This window comes from Talpa occidentalis, unplaced genomic scaffold (genome assembly GCF_014898055.3).
Source record: "Talpa occidentalis isolate TD23 unplaced genomic scaffold, MPIMG_talOcc4v2.1 talOcc4.9, whole genome shotgun sequence".
In the NCBI taxonomy this organism is placed as follows: domain Eukaryota; kingdom Metazoa; phylum Chordata; class Mammalia; order Eulipotyphla; family Talpidae; genus Talpa; species Talpa occidentalis.
Genome location: NW_023605305.1, coordinates 86,182,068 through 86,202,314, shown reverse-complemented (window position 1 = coordinate 86,202,314; position 20,247 = coordinate 86,182,068).

Here is a 20,247-nt window from a genome sequence, read left to right as displayed (position 1 = left end):
GTCTCTGATTTATAGTTGCGTATTGATTTTGATTTTTTATTTATTATAATTACTTTTTTTTCCTGATCCCTTACTTGGTTCCTCTACATTCCTCCTATGAGTATAACCACCCAATATATTTCTTTTTCTCTCTGGCTTATTTCACTGAGCATAATCCCTTCCAGCTCCATCCATGTTGCTGCAAATGACACATTCTTGAAAGAACAAACTCAAGACAGAATAAATACCTTGCCCATGAGAGTGGAGGAACTTGGATTCCCACACAGGTTGGAGTCATCCCCAACATCTTGGCTAGTCCTGTCCACCTTTGCATTGTTCAGTGCTCATTCATTCTAGTCATTTCTCAAGAAGCATTTGCTGAGAGGCCACATCTGCAAGACCTGTTGCTAGTCCCAGAAAAAGTGTCCACAGCCCCATCCACTCAGGTGATGTGGCAGCTCTGGCCCTGTCCTGAGGCCAGTGAATCAATCGGTGACCAGCCCAGTGTCTCTCACCCTTGGAAAGTCAAACAGCACCTCACAGTGCTGCCTGTGTGGGGGTGGGGGGGAGTCTGTCAGCACACTATTGTCCAATAAGGCCATGACTGAATGGCACCTCTAGTTACCAAGAATGCACACTCCCCGTGGGAGGAGTAGATATGCAGTTCTGCTCAGCTTACGTTATAAACTGCAAGTTGTGTAATTTAGAAACTTATAGTAATTACATTTGCGTTTACATTTAACATCCATATGCTAACTTGCAGCATTTCTGTCCAGAAGAGAACAGATATATGTTCAAATAATGAGCATGTTCATATAAAGGGTGGTGTGTGTGTGTGTGTGTGTGTATGTGTGAGCCCACGTAGATGGAGAGAGGTGGAGAAGGACAATAGGAATTGCTCCCATAAGTGAGATTATGGTTTCTTACTTTGGGAAGGGAATATTCCTAAATATTTCCCACCAGAAGAACTCATCAATTGGTCTTGAGAAAATTCCCACAGTCATATTACAATCACAGATCCTCCCATAGCATCAGTTCATTAAATGTTATTTAGTTATAATGTTGATAAGAAAAATAATCAGAGGCTTTCCCAGTGGCGCAGCGGTTGAGCACTGGGTTGCGAAGCTGCCCACAGCCTCTGCGGCACCAGTTCGATCCCTGGCTACTCCCCAGCCACCGGAGGAGGGTCCCACATGGCACGCAGACCTCTCCTGCCACCCGCTGCTCCCCTCAGCAGTGTACTTTGGTCCTTCTGCCTGCTCTGCTCCCCGCTCTGGCTCTGGTGAATCCTCTCACCCTCCCACGCTTCTGACTGTACCCAGTGCTTATATAAGTAAATAAAATAAATAAATACATACATGCATACATACATAAATCTTTAAAAAAAAAAATCAAATCCTGGCCAGGTTACTCTCTGTGGGTTTGCACGTTCTCCTCTCTATATTTGTGTGAGTTTTCTGAGTACCCCAATTTCCTCCCATGTCCCAAGATGTGCATGTGAGATTCACTGGCCTCTCAATTATCCCTGTGGGCATGAATGTGGGTGTGTGTGATGTGCCCTGTGGTGGAAGGGCATCCTGCCCAGGGTTGATTTCCTGCTTGCTTCCTGAGCTTTCTGGATGGGTTCTGACCACCTGAGACTCTGAACTGGAATAAGCAGATTGGAAAGTGAATGAATTAATGAATGAATGAATGCAAATGATTAGTGAATATTAGAAGTGTGTTAATCTTTATTTAGAAGTTTGGTGATGTTTTTGTCACCATAATCAGCTGTAGGAACTAAATTCTTGCTGATATCAATTAGCCTTGAGTCAAATTGGTTTTGCTATGCATCATTTCCCTTAAAGTAGCAGTTTCTAAGAACCTATCAATAATGTTAAGTGAGGGCTTACTGTATTGTAATTTCCTGAAGTGAACCCTTTAGAAATCTTTGCTCTCTTCTGAAACTTGTTCCAATTCTAAAAAGGCAGATGATATTTTTCATCCGTAACATTTTTCTAAACAGTAAAATCCACCTTCCCAGATGAATGCCAGTTTGGTAAATATAATTCTCAGAAATGACAATTAGACACAAGCAGGCCAGAATCCTCGATTTCCAAAAGCAGGTAGCAGTCCCCTAAAATCTGTGCCTGAGCATTAGCCACATGTGCAGTCCACTTCCACCCTCCCTATGGCATCACCACCATGCAGACAGAAACCAGGGTGAATTCTGAGATAGCAGCTTCCAAAAAGTTTCCAAGTATTTCAGCTTCTTGGTTGGGGATTTGTGCCCGTGCACTGAGAACATTTAGTGTCAACTTATTTTTCAATTGTTGCAATATAAGTGATCTTTGTTGGAATCATATATGGAGAAGTAGAGTTTCATGTATATTTTCTACTCCTTTAAATCTAAAACAGAAGACAACTTTTGTATTTTTTAAAGAGTTATTTATTTATATAAGAACTGGGGTACAGGCCAGAGGCATGGGAGGGTGAGAGGATTCACCAGAGACAGAGTGGGGAGAGAACACACAGACGGCCGGAAGACACCGCTAAGGGGAGCAGCGGGCGAGACAGGAGAGGTCTGCTGCGCCATGTGGGTCTCTCTCTGGCCGGCTGGGAATCGAACCTGCACTGCAGAGGCTGCAGACAGCTCACAGCACTGCGCTCAACCCGCTGTGCTACCAGGGAGGCCCAATTTTTGTATTATTTCTTTAAGAACATCATGTATTTCTTTAAGAACATCATGTATCATATTTTGAGAAAGATTATTTTACAACACCAAAAATAATTCAGAGGTGCAGGGTCACCACACCCCACCCACCACCTCAGTACCTGCCATTCTTCACCATAATCCTTTGGACTCTTGATCTCTTTCTTCCACCCTGCACATTCCCCATCTGGTAGCCTCAACTCTACAGACTGATTTCTAGGGTTTGCTTTGGTTTAGTTGGATATTCCTTTGTTTCTCCATATTCCATATGTGAGTGAAATCATCTGATATTTCATTCTCCTTATTTCACTTAGCATAATCCCATCCAGTTCCAGCCAAGTTAGTGCAAATGGGAAAAGTTCATCTTTTTTAATAGCTGAGTAGTATTCCATATAGCATATAGGTCATGTCTAAATCTACTCATTTGTCTTTGGGCATTTAGGTTGTTTCCATAGCTTGGCTATTGTGAATAGTGGTGCAGCAAACATAGGCATGCATTTATCCCTTCAAATTAATGTTTTGGTATTTTAGGGATAGATACTTAGGAGTAGAATTGTTGGATCATATGGTAGATCTATTTTTAATATTTTTAGAAAACTTCATACTGTTTTCCATATGGTCTAGACCTGTCTACAGTCCTTGTTGGGTTTTCTTTTCAATAGATCTGTGCATATTCTTTTCTTCTGTTTCAAGTGGATCACTAGGCTATTGGTATTTATGTTTGTCTTTACACTTGAGAGATTTTTTACTGGTAAGAATGGAGAAAGTATGGAACATATCCAAAGATGAGATTTAATATTTCGTAGGTACAAAAATAAATGAGTGTCTTTTTTTAAAAGATTTTTTTATTTTATTTATTTTATGTAGAAGAACTGAGGTATAGGCCAGAGGTGCAGGGGAAGGGGGAGATGTGAGAGGATTTACCAGAGACAGAGTGGGGAGTAGAGCAGGCAGATTAACTGGAATACATTCCTAAGAGGAGCAGTGTTTGAGACAGGAGAGGTCTGCTGTGACATATGTGGGGTAGCTCCCTGGTCAGGGATTCAACTCAGGCCGTCATGGTGATAGTGCTGAGACTTAATCCCTAGGCCACAGGGGAGGCTCCTAAATGAATGTCTTGAAGTGTAAGGAGAGAGAACAATTTCCCAAGACTGGAAAGGAGAAGACAGCAGTATCCATGCCAGCAGAGACTAACTTCTTCAATAATAGTGACCCGAGGAATGGCAGACCTCAGAGCATATGGCACAATGGGGCTTAGGAGTCCATGTCCTGGCACTGCGCCAGGAGCACCTCTAGAGCAGGAGTCACATGTCCACAGTGAAAAGTCAAACCGACTAGACAATTCAGTAGAAAAGAAATGTTGATTTTCCTCTTCAGCTTCTTTTAAGAAATTAGGTGCATCACTGCACTACTGCCTGGGACCTAGAGAGTCCTTGGTCCCTCCACCCCGGGAAGTGATATGAGAAACTGCAGGATGGATTAGATATTGGATCAGTAATTTACTATTACTAAGAATTAAATCTGAAGGAGATGAAAACATCTCCTTTTCCAAAAATTAGAATGTTAGTAAGAGATGCAAAATTTGGCTACAGAATTCATATTTCACATTGATTATGTTATATCTTGGAAACTCAAATGCATACAGAAGGCTTTACAGTTCCGTAATAGGAATTGTAAGCAAATAATACAGGATTGGTGTAACACTCTAGGGAGTGGTGGGGACTATGAGTCACTGGGAGGATAAGCTCTTTCTACAGAGGCAGTCACTAATGTGGTGAGTCCACTGTTGCCAGATTCTTAGAATCCCAGAAACAGAGCACTGAATCCCAGCATCAGAGCTCTGAATCTCTTCCATTCTGGACTGGCAAAGTATATGCAGAGAGACACTGAAACTCTCATCTTTTTTGTGCCACAAAGCTGATACCTTATTACTGTAATCAAAGCTTGATGTGCTCTCTCATGACAAGAAAAATAGACTATTTACCATGCATGGTTACAGAAAATTGCAAGCAGACATTTTCATGATGTGAGTCCTCTGACTTTGAGGGTCTTTGTCTTTTTTCCCCCCTTCCTCTGAATCAGAAGCCTCTTATGGATATGTCAGGCAGTGACGTGGGTTTGACTGAGGGTAACACTTGAGGAGGGACTTTGGTGAGGTGCAAGGATCAAGGAAGAGGCACAGATAGAAGCACAGGTAGAAGTTCCTGAAGACTTCATCCCTTAAGGTGTGGCGCCATGGCCTTGAAGACTCTTAAGTACAACAGTGACTCCAGAAATGAAGCACAGGACACAAGTCATGTGGGCAACAGAAGCTACTCACAAATTCCACCATCCCAAGACCCTATGTAGACAGGAGTTTAGTAAATAAAGCTGAAGTGAACAATGATCTAAAGTAACCAGGCATTTCCAAGGAGAAGCAACTATTGCAGAAGAGGGGAACTATACATGGAAAGGAGAAATGTTGTAGTTACAATTATAAAGGCATAGAGTTGATAAAATAGTGTGGAAATTGCTCAACCCTACTCCCACCCTTGCTGTGCCTGGGGAAGGAGAGAAGGAAAAAGAAAGGGAAGGGAACAGCAAGAAATACAGGGAAGAGGGAAAGAAGCACTTCACAAACATTTTCAGCATCTCATACACCCAGAAGGGGATGTGAGTTTTATTGACAAAAACAACATGGGAACTATGAGCTGTCCTATGTCGTGTTACAGAGGGTATAAAATGACAATGACTGGCATTTCTGGCCAACTCCAAACCCTATGCATTTAACCCCTTTACTTCTGTCCTATGCAAATAGATATAACTTTAGTGTAGCTTTTGAAAATAAGTCATTTTGGAAAATAAAGCTAGAAACAAGGCCAGATGTTTGAGGGGACTACAGGGAATAAGGATTTATGTTTTGATTTCCCTTTTTTGTTTATAGATTTTAAATTCTTCTCAGTGTGAAAGCTGATGTTGCTCTGGTTTTATGTCCTAAAGTAAAGGTTAAGCTTTTTGCCATGGCCAGGACAGCAGAGAAGAAAGCACGGCTCTCTGGTCAACTGGTCAACTGGATTAGACATGAGGAAAAGGAGCGAGTGGCCTGACATTTCCCCAGAGAGTTTCTGAATATGCAGGCGGATCAGTGCTCTTGAAGCTGGGCGAGATTCGTGGCAGGAGACACTGAAGTTCTGGGAACAGCCATAGTTGGCGAGGCCAAGGTTGAGCTACTTTATTCATTCTCAGAGTAGACCTGACTGAAAAAATGGAGAGATTCCGTCTTCACCTCACTTTCTTTACAGCCTTCGAAACATACTTGGGGAGATAGAAGATCCATTTGAGGTTGGCAACCTTTCAGCAGTGACTTGCCAAATCTTTATTTATTCATTCTTACTTCTCATTCCACTTGCCAGGAATTCGTTTGAACATTTAGAGAACCTCTCTCCGTATTTAAGAGGAAACGATGGATGCATACAAAGCACAAGCTGATTAATAAATAAAAACTTTTAAATGTTGAAGGAGCTTAATTTAAAATTAAATCACGGGGTAGGGGGACGTTTGCCAGTTTGAAGTGAGCTTTTCCCATTTCAGCTTTGGCAGGTAGTAAGGATGCTGGCTCCTGGTTCTGGCTCTTGTTCCAGGAGTGGTCCCGGAGCACTCAGGGTGGCCTCTGTGGGATCCCTGGCCTGGAGGGGGTGGGGAGCTTCCCAACCTCACACAGCATATGCAGAGCCTGGTGGGATCTCCTGCTTTCAATCTCCGCTCCCCAGCTGTGTTCATCAGTGTTCTCCAGAGAAACAGAGCCAATATGATGTGTGTATATAAATAGAGACTTATTTTAAGGAATTTTCTCATTGCATTATGGAGGCTAGCATGTCCAAAATTCTGCAAAGGTGGACCAGTAGGATGAAGACTCAGGGAAGAGCTGATGTTGTCACTTCAAGTCTAAAGGCCCTCAGGTTGGAGACCAAGAGAAATCCAATGTTGTGGTCTAAGTCTGTCTGCTTGGCAGGATTTCTTCTTGCTCAGGGGAGAGCTTTTGTTGTGTTTAGGCCTTCAACCAATTGGCTGCAGCCCACCCACCCAAATTTTAGAGGGCAGGTTTCTGGACTCAAAGTCCACTGATTTATTTATTTATTTTTAAATTAATATTTTATTTTATATAATTCTTACATCATTTTTCATTTTTGCACAATGTATGCATTTTCATTTTGGTTATATCCCCCATACAATTGCACCCCCCCTTATTTTGACCCTAGTCCTTCCTCTCCCCTTCCCTCCCCCCACCCCCAGTAGTGTGTCTCTGATTTATAGTTGCTTGTTGATTTTGATTTTTACTTTGTATTAATTAGTCTTTTTCCTGGTCCCTGATTTAGGTTTTCTAAATTCCTGCTATGAGTGAGACCATCCGGTATTTTTCTTTTTCTTTCTGTAAGTCACTGATTTAAACATTAACCTCACCCATCCCCCTCACAGCGACACTGGAATAGCTGACCCCATATCTAGGCTTCACGCTCTAGTCAAGCTGCCATGAAATTAGCCATGACACCAGCCCTTGCCTTGTAACACAGCCAAGGTTAAGTTTCCAACATAAATCTAGCCTCACTTCCCTTCTTAAAACCCTCCAAAGTTCCTTCTCTGCCCTTAGGAAAAGTCCAAATTCATGATGGTGATCAAAGTCCTGTGTGGTTTGCTTGTTGCTTGCTTCTCAACCTTACTGTCTCCATCCTGTCCTTCTGTCCCCGGATGTACTTCAGTACCACAGAGTCTCTTCACTGCCTTGCCTCTCTGGCTCTGCACCTCCTGTTTCTTCTTCACCCAAACTCTCTTCCTTACTAATTCGTTTTCATTTTTTTTTCTGGGTACAGGTTTCCCCTGCCATTCAAAAGTAGAGTGTTCCTATTTGGTATGATTTGGCAGGTTATTTGGGGGCATCAGGGAACACTCTTACCAAAAAATAAGCTCTGAAAACCTTTCACTTGGTCTCTTAGCTTGTCCTCCTACCTGGTCCTCTTAGCTGGTCCCCCCTAGCTGGTTATCCTTGCTCCCTACAGGCTGCTGTCAACAAAAGAACCAGGCAAGGCAGAACATGTGATTTCTCTGCTCAATTAATTGATGCTCTCCATTTCAATCACAGTAAATGTTAACTTTTATAAAACTGTTTTGAAGTCCAGACACTGCCTGGCTTCTACAATTACCAAGCCCACACCCAACCTCATTGTGATCTCTCTCTCTCTCTCTCTCTCTCTCCCCCACCCCCAAGCTCCAAGCCCACCCACCCCCTTGCTCCACTTCAATGAAGTCATATCTGTTCCTGCCCAGGACTCTATCACTGTTCCCTCTGCCTGGAACTATCTTCCCCAGAATCTGCAAGAGTAAATCCCTCATTGCTTTCCAGCATTCTAGTAAGTCCTGCCCTTACTATCTGATTTAACATTGCTACATGCCTCCTACTCCCTAACCACATCACCCGGCTACTCCTGACCCAATCACCCTACTCTACTTTATAGTTTTTCCATTACATTACATTAGATAGTTGACTGCTTAGTCTATATCATCTGTGTCTCTATATGTAAAATATATATTTATATATTATATATGTTTATATTTATATATTTATATTTATATATATTTGTATATTTTAAATATATATATATTTATATATATATATATTATATATATATCTATATGTAAAATATATGGGTGCTGACTTTTTTTCCCAGTGGGGGAAAGTGTTTCCCAATGTTAAAAAAATAATTACATATATATATATATATATATATATATATATATATATGTGTGTGTGTGTGTGTGTGTATACATATATATAAAGTATGTGTAGCATTTTATAGTTATTGAATGAGAATAAGAGAGACTATAAGAATCAGATATCTTTTCTATTTTTTTAGAGAAATAGATATAAGGAAAAACTTTTTTCCTTTTGTATTTATTTATTTTATTTCTTTTACATCATTGTGCATTCCCTGTAAAATTCCCACCACCAATTCACCCATGAACCATCACCATAGTCCCTTGTGCTTTCTCACCCCTGTTTCCATCCCTTTTCCTCCCCCTCCCTCACAGAATGTCTCTGATTTATGGTTGCCTGCTAATTTTGTTGTTATTATTATTGTTGTTGTTGTTTTTCCCTGATCCCCTTTTCAGGTACACTATATTCCTGATATAAGTGAAACCATTTGATATTTTTCTTTTTCCTTCTGACTTATTTCACTAAGCATGATCCCTACTAGCTTAATCCATGTTGTTGTGAATGACATGAGTTTATCTTTTTTGATTGCTGAATAGTATTCCATTGTGTGTGTGTGTGTGTGTGTGTGTGTGTATCACATCTTCTTGATCCAGTCATCTATTTTGGGGCATTTGGGTTGTTTCCATAGCTTATCTATTGTAAATAGTGTTGCAATATACATAGGGGTGCAGGTATCTTTTTAAATTTGTTTTTGTGTCCTTTGGGTAGATTACTAGGAGTGGAATTGCTAGGTCCTATTGTAGCTGCATTTTTAATAGTTTGAGGAACTCCACACAGTTTTCCATAGTGATTGGGCCAGTTTGCACTCCCACTAGCAGTATATAAGAGAAGGACCAATATCTTTCAAAGCATAAATCCAAGTATTGGAGAGCTTATTGAAAGAATATTGCCTAAGTCTCAACCAAAGTGTCTACATTAGTAAGTTTGGGGATGGGGCCCAGTGACTTTTATTTTTCACAGGCAGTCAGTATTGTCATGACCAGCATAGGTTTCAAAAACTCTCAGGGTCTTGATTTGGCCTGAAGTAGTCCCAGTAAATAGCCCATATGGCTGTAACTATGGGCTCTAACTGAGGGGACCCAGTATCTGAAAAGAAGTGAAAAATAGTAGTAAAATTGACTAAAAGTTGTCCTGTTTTTTATTATCACTCTAAGTCCGCAATGCTAGTAAAGCCAGAGAGAAAATTCTACGCCCCCTCCACCCCCTGGGCTAGTCTCCTTCCATTGCCCCACCTCCACCTTGGGAACTGCCCCTCCTACACTTAATCTCTGCCATTTACTAGGGTAGAGGGGCGACAGAGTGAGCACCAGGCCCAGTCCTGGCCGATTGACCTCCTCTATCCCACCTGACCACAGTGATTTACTGGAAGATAAGTAACTAATGAAGTCAGTTCAGTCAATAGCTTGTGTCTCTGAGACTCCTATGAGTGGTGAGTGGGAAATCTCTTTTTTTGCAGCTGATTTGAGGGTAGGAAGGACATAACTGTGGCTCCCCTGGAAGTCAGCCTGCCCTTCAAGGAGAGCATCTGCCTGGGAATTGAGACACGTCACATGCATCACAGGCTCATGGGGAGACACCTCTGAAACTGGAAGCCCCAAGACAGTGTGATATGGGTTCTGCCACTTCTATCCAGAAGATCACTGAGGCAGAAGTCTTGCTAAAGAAATTGATTTATTCTGGGAGACATGAGGGTGAGGGTTAGTTCATGTCAGAAGTAAAATATGTAATGTGGCCCAATCAGCAAAAGGGCCCTGAGTTCTAGTTTCAATTCACTTCTGAGCCTCAGTTTCACCAGCTCCAAAATGAGAGAAAGTAAAAAAGTTCATTGCTGGATAATTCCTCCTCATTCCAAAAGTTTCCAAGCATCACTCAGGCACACCTTGATACAGGATGGAAAATTTTGGAAATGGGTCCAAATTTGAAAATAGAAGGACTTTGAATCACCTGTCAAAACATATAAATTAACCACACGAAACACTGTGTCTGTGACACATCATGACACTGGATTGATAATATGGAAACCCTTGGGTAATTAACATGACTTTGACTGCCACAGTATCTCAGTCATTTTTAATGCTTTTACAACTGCATTTGGATGTCAAAAACACATAAGGCTTTGGTATTTACAGTTGTTCTGTTAATGCATTATAATTACAGATGTAATCAAAGAGAGAATTTCGATTTTTTTGCCTAAATGACACCTTTAATCACTTCTGAATTAGGCTTGACTCCAATTAGAGAGCTCTTCAGAAAATCACCCCTAATAGCATAATTTATTAGAATTCTAAATAGGAAGTCTTTATTTCAGTATCATCCCTCTTTAATCTCTTATCCTAGGGAAGGGCATGCTTCCCTGCACATTATAGCAGAGGGTGAAATTCTTATGACTGCTATTCAGCACCACTGGTTCTACACCAGAGAAATCACTGAACTATTTTTTCCTCAAAATAAATTCAACTAACTGTTTTGACTACCCACAAAATGGCAAGTAGTATAGAAAATGTGGCAGCAATCAAGTCTTCACCCTAGTTCAAATGATTATAGATTGTCATAGAGAATGCAAATGTATGAGTTAGACCTTGAAGTAGTATTTGACTAGCAGAGAAACAGAGGTATATCTCACACATGAGAAATAGTCTGAGTTATTACAAAGTCTAGGAGATAGAAGAAGAGAGATTATATTTGAAATGAAAAAACCAGATCAAACTGGGTTAGGAAGGGCCCTAATTCAATGATTGATGTCCTTATCAAAAGAAACTTGGACACAGAATTGTTAAGATGGAGGCAGAGGCTGGAGATACATTGCTACCATCCTAGGAATGCCAAGGATGGCTGGCAACTACTAGAAGTGAGGAAGAAAGGAAGGATCCCCTCTTAAAACTTTCATTCGGGATGTGTCCCTGCCATCTACTATGAGAAAGGGAACTTAATGATCTGTAAAATCAAAGGAAAGGAGTGGGTTGAGATCAACTTTTCTAGCAGAGCTACACCAGAGAGAAAATGTTGCCATTGAGTTATTTGCTCCTTTGCAACTTTAAAAAGTATATTACATTGGCCTAGTGTATCCTTTGGCTTTTCAACTTTCATTCTCCCTGGTCATCTACTTTTTGTTTTATCTATTCTTCCCAGAAGTAATTTTATCAGATAGTCATTTTTTTCTCTGCACCTTGTAATCCAACTTCCTGTTCTAGATACCTAAACTGTTCATAATCTCTCACTTCCGATTACTTGGATAGAATATTTTCCTAAAGATGTATGACAACATTCCTCATGAGAAAATATCTCATACGCTTAATTTTTTTTCATGAAAATGTATTTATCTTAAAGAATATGATCTTTGGCAGAAGTAACCATAGCAACAATGAAAAAGATTTGGGTTCTGTGTGCATCCTTGGCACTTAGCATTGTCTTACACAAGGCAAGAACTTAACCAGTTATTAGTAGAGATATGTGTGAATGGCAGATGAGTATGCTTTCACTTGCATTTTATGACAGAAAACAAATGAAAATGTTAAAGGTATTCATTTTAGAAGATATATGGAAAAAATTCTAAAATTGGCTATTCAAATGAAAGGGATTCTATGGAATTGCCAGAATTTCAGATGTAAAGATAGGAAAGGGATATAAAATATTTTCAACAAAAGTAAAATGTCAGGGTGTTAGCATGACAGTTCCTAGATTTGAAATCCACTCTAGGCCTAGTATGTAGGTCTCTGGACAAATTCCCTAATCATCCCTTCTTTTCTTTTCCTCATATGTAGACAAGGGTTGATAAATAATAATACTAATCTGGTGACTTTCTTGATGAGACTTAATTGTCTCAGGACAGTTAGCACTAAGTGAACACTGAGTTAATGCTACCTACTCTTATTATTCTTGTTGCTATTAATTGTTATAATAAAGTTTATGCCTCATTTATTTTCTCTTTTGTTCTCCTCACTAATTTACCCTTTTGACAGTTAAAGAGTTGTCCTAATCGCTTTGTTTGTTACTCATTCTTCTTAGAGCTTTTTAAAAAAGATTTATTTATTTACGCATACAAGAACGGGGATACAGGCCAGAGGTGTGGGAGTGAGAGGATTCACCAGAGACAGAGTAGGGAACAGAACAGATGGATTGACTGAAATACACTGCTGAGGGGAGCAGCGGGCAAGTCAGGAGAGGTCTGCTGTGCCATGTGGGTAGCTCACTGGCCAGGGATTGAACTTGTGCTGCAGTGGCTGCGAAGAGCTTCATAGGTTGTGTTTTAACACTTTGTGCCACCAGGGAGGCCCCTTCTTAGAGCTTTTAATAATCTCTAGTAGATAGGACTCTTTAAGACACAAGTAACAGAAACCTGATTCAAATTACCTCAAGTGAAAAAAATAATTGATATGCATATGTAGGTACAGGTATCCCCCACTTTTCAAAAGTTTGTATTTTGCTATTTTGCTTTTACAAAATACCTACATTAGTATCTGTTTTCACTAACAGAAAGAAATCTGAAGAAGATTTTTGTTCTCACAACACAAGTGGGAAAGTGAAACCAGCATTCAGCCTTGATTTTGTAGCAACCTCCATGAGGCAGCAGCATCCTTCTTCAGGAACTGCCTTTATACAGGATGGGTATGTAACACATTATTCCTGCTCTTACTAGATATTAGTGTGATTTTAGGTTTTATGTGTTGTTTGTTAAGATTTGGTAGGTCATATTTTGAGTCTAGGAATGTTCAGATTTTTTCCATAGAAAAAATTCCATTTTAACCTCAAAAAGTTTCATAAAAATACTCTGCTTTCAGATAAGGGGAACATCTATAATGGGGAGAGATTCTTTTGATCCCCTTGATTTCTCCACTTTCCAACCTGATTTTAGCTCACCGTCTATTTACAGTAAAGAAACAGAAGAATTGAAACATTAACCCAAATTGGGAAATAGTAAAGGGACATGTTTAATGATGTGCAAGAGTACTATGATTTTCTTTGTTTTTTTAAAGATTTATATTTATTTATGCATACAAGAACTGGAGTGTAGACCAGAGGTGCAGAGGGAAGGGTATGTGTGAGAGGATTCACCAGAGACACAGTGGGAAGCAGAACAGGCGGATCTACTGAAATACACTGCTGAGGGGAGCAGCAAGTAAGACGGGAGAGGTTTGCTGTACCATGGGGTTCACCTTCTTGGCTAGAGATTGAACTCATGCTGCAGTCACTGGTCTTTAACCCCTGCACAATCAGGGAGGCCCCAATGTGCGAGATTACGATGCAGTATACTTTCTATCTGAGTTATTATGCAGGAAGCAGGTGTGTGATAGCAGTGAAAAAGATAAAGGAGAATCAGAAGGAAAAGATGCCGTAGTTCAAAACGTCATAAAATAGTGAAGCAGTAAGGTATTTTGGTTTGGAGAAGTAAAACCCACATCAATTTTATAGTTTGCTATGTTGTAATTTATTGCTAAGAGGATGTGAACTAATTGTTTGCAAACTCAGTAAAGCCCCCACCCCCAACACAACCAATAAATTTAAGTCAAAACAAGAAAGAATTCTATCACAAAGGAGTCAACTACATTTTCCTTTTAAAAAGTGTTAGATCTTATTGACAAAAGTGAATGTGGAATTTCTAACACATTTTCTGGTGAAAAATTAGTAAATATAACCTTAACATCATTAACTTCATCATTTGTCTATCGTCTGCAAGGAACTATAAGTTAAAAGGTCAAAATCTCAAATCCATTTCCTTGCCCTGGAGAAATGTACAGTTCAGAGGGAAACCATGACTTGTTATATTCCTATCAAATCCTTCTCCTAATATTGTATTTTATAGTTTTGAAACTGTGTGGTTAGCAAGGAATGTGGCAGAATTTGCCACATCCATTGTCTGTGAGTGGGAAAACTCCTTGTCCCTTATGGCATGATCAAGGCCTGGGGGTCCAGCCTGTGGTTGTCCAGGACTGATTACTTTAAGCACTGAGCCAGAACTGTGTCTATGACCTTTTCTATGCAACTCTCCTTGGTGACATATTCTTACCTCAGTGGCACCTTAGCCTTTAGAAGGTCAGTCTTGGACTAGTTAAGTGCTTACTCTCATTTGCAGTACTTTACAATAAAAGGAACTGCTGAGTCAAATTATATGAACATTTTTGAAAATGTTATACTCATTGTCACATTGTATTTCTTAACATCAGTATCTAAGAATACCTATTTTCCCAGTTCTTTCCAACACAGTTATGTTTGCTCATCTTAAGACATTTTCTAATTTGCAGTTCATGAAAAGACAACCAATGTTTTATTCTCTCTTGGTCAATAAGGTCAAATATTATCATGTTTGTTGACCATTTTCATCTCATCTTTTGTGAAATACCTAGAAATTACAATTTGAAAAAATATATTTCAAGGTTAACAGATTAAACAACAATGATCTCAGTAAAATTCTAGAGCTTATAATGGAAACAGTAATCTCAAATGACCTTTCCTGAAGGCTTTTGAAAATATGTGTTCTTCCTATTCCCTCTGAGTAAGTTCTTTGCTTTTCTTCTACTAATGAATGTCTCTAAGAATATAGCACTCTCTTTGTTAATCAGTGTTCTGTTATTTTTCTGTTCCCAGTGACTTTTGTGTACATATTATAGGTATATATCTGAGGACCCTGAAACCCTTACATTGGATTTCTGTATATTAGAAGAAACTGTGCAAACAGACTTAGGTTACTATCAAACTTTTTTCAGAAGAAATCCCACAGTCAGGCAAACCTGAACACTATTGATCCCAGAGGGAATTAAGTTACAAGTCTCACTGTTGTTGCTCAATGCAGAATAAAGATTATGTTCAATGTACCTTTGTAAATTATGTAGTTCTAGATGCCAGCTTCTCTGTTACCTCTCAGGAAAAATCTTAGAATTTGTATAGTGTATTTATTTATCTTTACTTTTTGCTTTGCTTTACAACACTGTATATGATTCAAAGGTTTAGGATCACACCTCTTCAGATGTATGTTACCACACCCACCACCATCAAGACAGTCATAATCCTCCACCATAGTCTACTGGACCCCTTCCACATCCTGTTTTTCAGTTGCAACTCCCTCTCTGGTAGCCTCAATTTTACAGTCACATTTCTAGAGTTTACTATTGGTTGTTTTTTTTCTGGCCTTTTGTTTTGCTCATCTATATTCCACATGTAAATGAAACCACCTGGTATTTGTTTTTCTCCTTCTGACGTATTCTACTTAATGTCCTCATGGTACTTTTATGGATGCAGAAAACTAAGACAGGGCCTCCCCGGTGGCGCAGCGGTTGAGCGCTGGGTTGCGAAGCTGCCTGCAGCCTCTGCAGCGCCGGTTCGATCCCCCGGCTGCTCCCAGGCCACCGGAGGAGGGTCCCCATGGCGCGCAGACCTCTCCTGCTCCCCGCTGCTCCCCTCAGCAGTGTACTTCGGTCCTTCTGCCTGTTCTGTTCCCTGCTCTGGCTTGGTGAATTCTCTCACCCTCCCGCGCTTCTGACTGTACCCAGTGCTTGTATAAATAAATAAATAAATCTTTAAAAAAAAAAAAAAAGAAAAGAAAACTAAGACAATGAGAACATTAGAAACCAAGTCTCCTGGCAATTGATCTAGTTTGTGATCATTATATCATGTCTTATCTGATGTAACCTAACAATTATATCAATAGATAGAACCAAACATCAATGAAACAATGGGCAAAGGGATGAGATAGCATAACATCTAATAAGAATCAGTTTAATCCTTGTGTTGCTAGACCAAGGTCTTCCAAAATGTTGCCTGCTGTAAATGGTCTGCACTGGTCCCATTCCTGATCTCCTGAAGTATCGTGTCTGGAATTGGAAACTGAAGAAGCTCCATTTTCCATTAATAGCCTGAGGTTACTCTGTGGCATACTGTTCTCATGTATAATTCATTAATGTCTCCCTTTCTTTTGAGGACCGCCATTAGTATGGACTCTAATTTGATTTTAGTTTCTCATAGATTTTGTAGTGGTGTTTATTCACTGCTCATTTTAATTCACTCATTAATCTAAGGAGAGTGAGAGAAAGGAAAAAAACTGATGTGAGATACCCAGGTTGCAGAAACAAATTATTAATGATCCAGAAAATTTGGATGAGTATTATTCCCCAGTCTTACCAACAAATAATGCATTCCTTACTTAACAGAACCTTCACTTCTCTTTCAATAAGAGTTAGTCAACTGAAAGACAATTGATAAGGAGCACAGTGCTTTATGCATAAACAATGTGGTATCCTGAGAGCTAGGTGGATGTGCTTGGAGCTAAACAGGTCTGGGTAGGAATTTTAGCTCCTCTCCTCACTAGATCTGTGGCCTTGTTTTAACCATCTAAACATTTATTCTTCAGTTTCATTACCTAATGAAGCTAATACCAGAAGCTAATACTTATTATTACCTTATTTGAAGCTAATGCTTATTATTCCTTGTAATTATTTTTAATGCCCCTTGCAGTCAGTAAATACTCAATAAGGTCAAAGGTAGGAAATAATCAAAAATGTATACACAATGACCAACCCTAAAGGACAGGGTATAACATAGAGCAGTGAGGTTTTGTCAGTAGCATCTACTTATTTAATACAGTATTAAACCTGAATGCTCTAGTTATTGTTTTATTACATGAAAAAAATGAAAAAAGAGGAATATACTTGAATTGTTTTTCTTCTTCTCAGATAACACAAGAAAAGTTGGAAGAAAAACTTTTTTTAAATTGAGTTAGCACTGGTTTACATCATGACTTGTGTTTCAGGAGTACAGGCTCTCACCCTCTAGACATTGTTTCTATGCACCACCCACCAGCAAAGCACCTAGGCTCCATCCTAAAGTAGCTTATGCTCTCTTGCCTCTCTGTTCTCACCCCTTCTTTTTTGCTCCCTCTCTCCCTCTGGTAGTTCAGTTCTATAATCAACTTTCCAGGTTAAGAAGCAAGTTCTTAATCTCAAATTGTTTTCATGGCATTACTAACCTTCCTTTCACTAGGAAAGATTAATCAGTTTATCCAATAAAAAGGAAGTCACTGTTCATGATGAATGGGTCCTAGGAATGAGAAACCAATAAAACATAAGCTTCTCCCTCGTAACAAAGCATGAAAGAAAAGGACAGAGAAAGTACCTTGCTTTGGGAGGCAGAAGTGGTAGAAAATATTTTAGGACTAAACCCTGGTTCTGGATGGAAACCCTGCACTGCAATGCAAATCAAATGAATCTATGAAACCCAGCTTAACCATCTGGTTTTCTGCCTTTGAATAAACAACTGAATGGGCCCATCAGGACTAAGGCCCATCAGCCTTAGTCCTTGTGTCCAGATGTGACTACCATTTGTGAGACCATCAGTCAATTACTCTAAACTCAATGATTTGTACTGGGGTGGATATGTTACCCATGGTGCACCACATAGAGTCCCTTTGGGAAGATTGATATGTGATATGGTCAAAACCTGTTCTTTCTCAAGCAGAGGGGAGAGAGAGAGAGACAGAGACAGAGACAAAGCAAGAGAGAGAGAGAGAGAGAGAGAGAGAGAGATTCCTGATGAATTTGTTCAGTACCTGTGTTTCGCCATTTTAAATGTCTAGAACTTTTCAGTAACATGAGTCAAATAAATCGGCTTTTTATTCTCCAGCCAACTTGACCTCTTCCATTAGAATCTAATGCCACTGATCTAAGAGATTGGGCTAGAAAGAACTGGAAGCTACTGTATCCTCTCCTACCCCTTGATTCTGCCAGCTAACTCAGTGGTCTTCAGTAACTGCTTGCTTTTTTTAAGCATTTGAAGTAAATATTCCAAGATGCTGTTATTGCTGCTGTTGTTGTTGTTACTGTCCTTATGTGACTATGAAGCTGAGAATGTCATAACTGTTTATCCCAGTAATGTGAACCTGATTCTGGAGCTGCATATCTACAGGAGCATGTATCCTCCTGATTCTGAAGACCCGGTAAGCTTTAGAGCAGGCTGTCATCTGGGAAGTCCATAAACAAGACTGGCTTTCTGAGAAAGAGCCTGCCAGGAATGCTGCTACAAGCATATTGTGTGAGCAGCTGGCCCAGCAGCAGTGAGAATCTACCAGAAAAGGAGATAGAGAAATAGGTTTGCAAACAAGTTTGAGATCCAGGGGGCCTAGAAGGCATAGGCTTCACATTTATATCCCCATCCTTCCTTGAGGATGGGATTCTCAAGGGAGAAGCCTCAACCCATACATCCAATGGAATGGAGTCAGAGATTTGCTGTAAAGCTTGTCTACAATTTAAATTGAATCCATCTTTTTCCACAATCAAATGATGACTCACAATATGGTTGGACCTTCTCCATTGAATAGGCAAAGCACCCTCTTGGCTGCCACTCCAAGTGGCAGCTTCCAGGCTGTTTCTTTCCTCCTACCTCTGTCTCCCCTATTCTGGAATCTCTTTAGGTCAGAAATGACCTCCCAGGTCACTGGAATCTAGTCAGTAATCCTCAGGAGGATTTGGATTGCAAGACATGATGACAACACAGTGAGATTAACTTTCAAAATGTAATGGACCTGGGTTTCCAATTTGATTTACCTTTTTCCCTCTCTGTTTTTGCTTCTTTCATCATTTATGGGACTCTGCAGTGTTATAGTAGTAGATATTAAAAATACAATGATGATTTTAAAAAGTCTCTATTAAAATTCAGAGGACTATTCAATGACTAAATACATAAGTAACTTCTTATTTGGGTCAAGTCAGTTCTTCTGTTTTAGCCTGTTTCCTCATCTCTTTAACAGATGGTAAAGTGCTGGCATTGTGTGACTGTAGATGTCAGGTATGTGAGATCTTTGAGCATAGAAGGTAAAATGTCCCAGAGTGAAAAATGACACATTCCTTAAACGACTATTAAAGCTAATTAATGTTATCCAGAAACTTCTGTGTTTAGCTTTGTGGTAGAAGGAGCTAAATCAACAAAAATCATGAAACTATGAGTCACTTGACCTTGTCTGTTCTTAGTTTCCCAGAGACTATACTGTGAAATGATGACAGTTATCGTGTGTGTGTGTGTGTGTGTGTGTGTGTGTGTATAACTAAGTGCTGATGGGCACCTAGATTGTTTCCATACCATAGTCCTCCACCATGTTTAAGAAAAAAATGTTCAGGGCCTCCCCGGTGGTGCAGCAGTTGAGCGCTGGGTTGCGAAGCTGCCCACAGCCTCTGCAGCACAGGTTCGATCCCCAGCCGCCGGCTGCCTGATAAGGGTCCCACATGGCACGCAGACCTCTCCTGCCTCCTGCTGCTCCTCTCAGCAGTGTGCTTTGGTCCTTCTGCCTGTTCTGCTCTCCGCTCTGACTCTGGTGAATTCTCTCACTCTCCTGCGCTTCTGACTGTACCCAGTGCTTGCATAAATAAATAAATCTTTAAAAAAAAAAAGAAAAGAAAAAAATGTTCACTAAAAAACTCTCATAATTTGTTGAAATTATCTACCAGATCTCCATACTTTGTCTGCATATGAAATCTCTCTGGAGATTTATTTTCTGAGTTTTTTTTGTTACATGTACATGCTATTTCATATGTTAAATGTTAAAAATACCATGTATTATGTATTGTGATTCACTAATCTGTCATCTACTTTCTGAAGTTTCAAGAACCTAAATATGTCATTCACATTGTTAGGTTTCCCAAGGGAGCTTTTCAGATTTACCTCAAGTTTGACCTTCAGAAAGTCAGAAAGTCGTGCTTTGCACATAATGGAGTTCAACTACCACAGAAAAAGTTCTGCCTCTGTCCAGTTGGTTCTCTGTAGAAAAAGGATGTAGACAAAGTCATGTGTGGTTCAGTAACAAACTGGGAAGTCATCTGTTTTTCGTTTGTTTGGGTTTTTTTGTGTG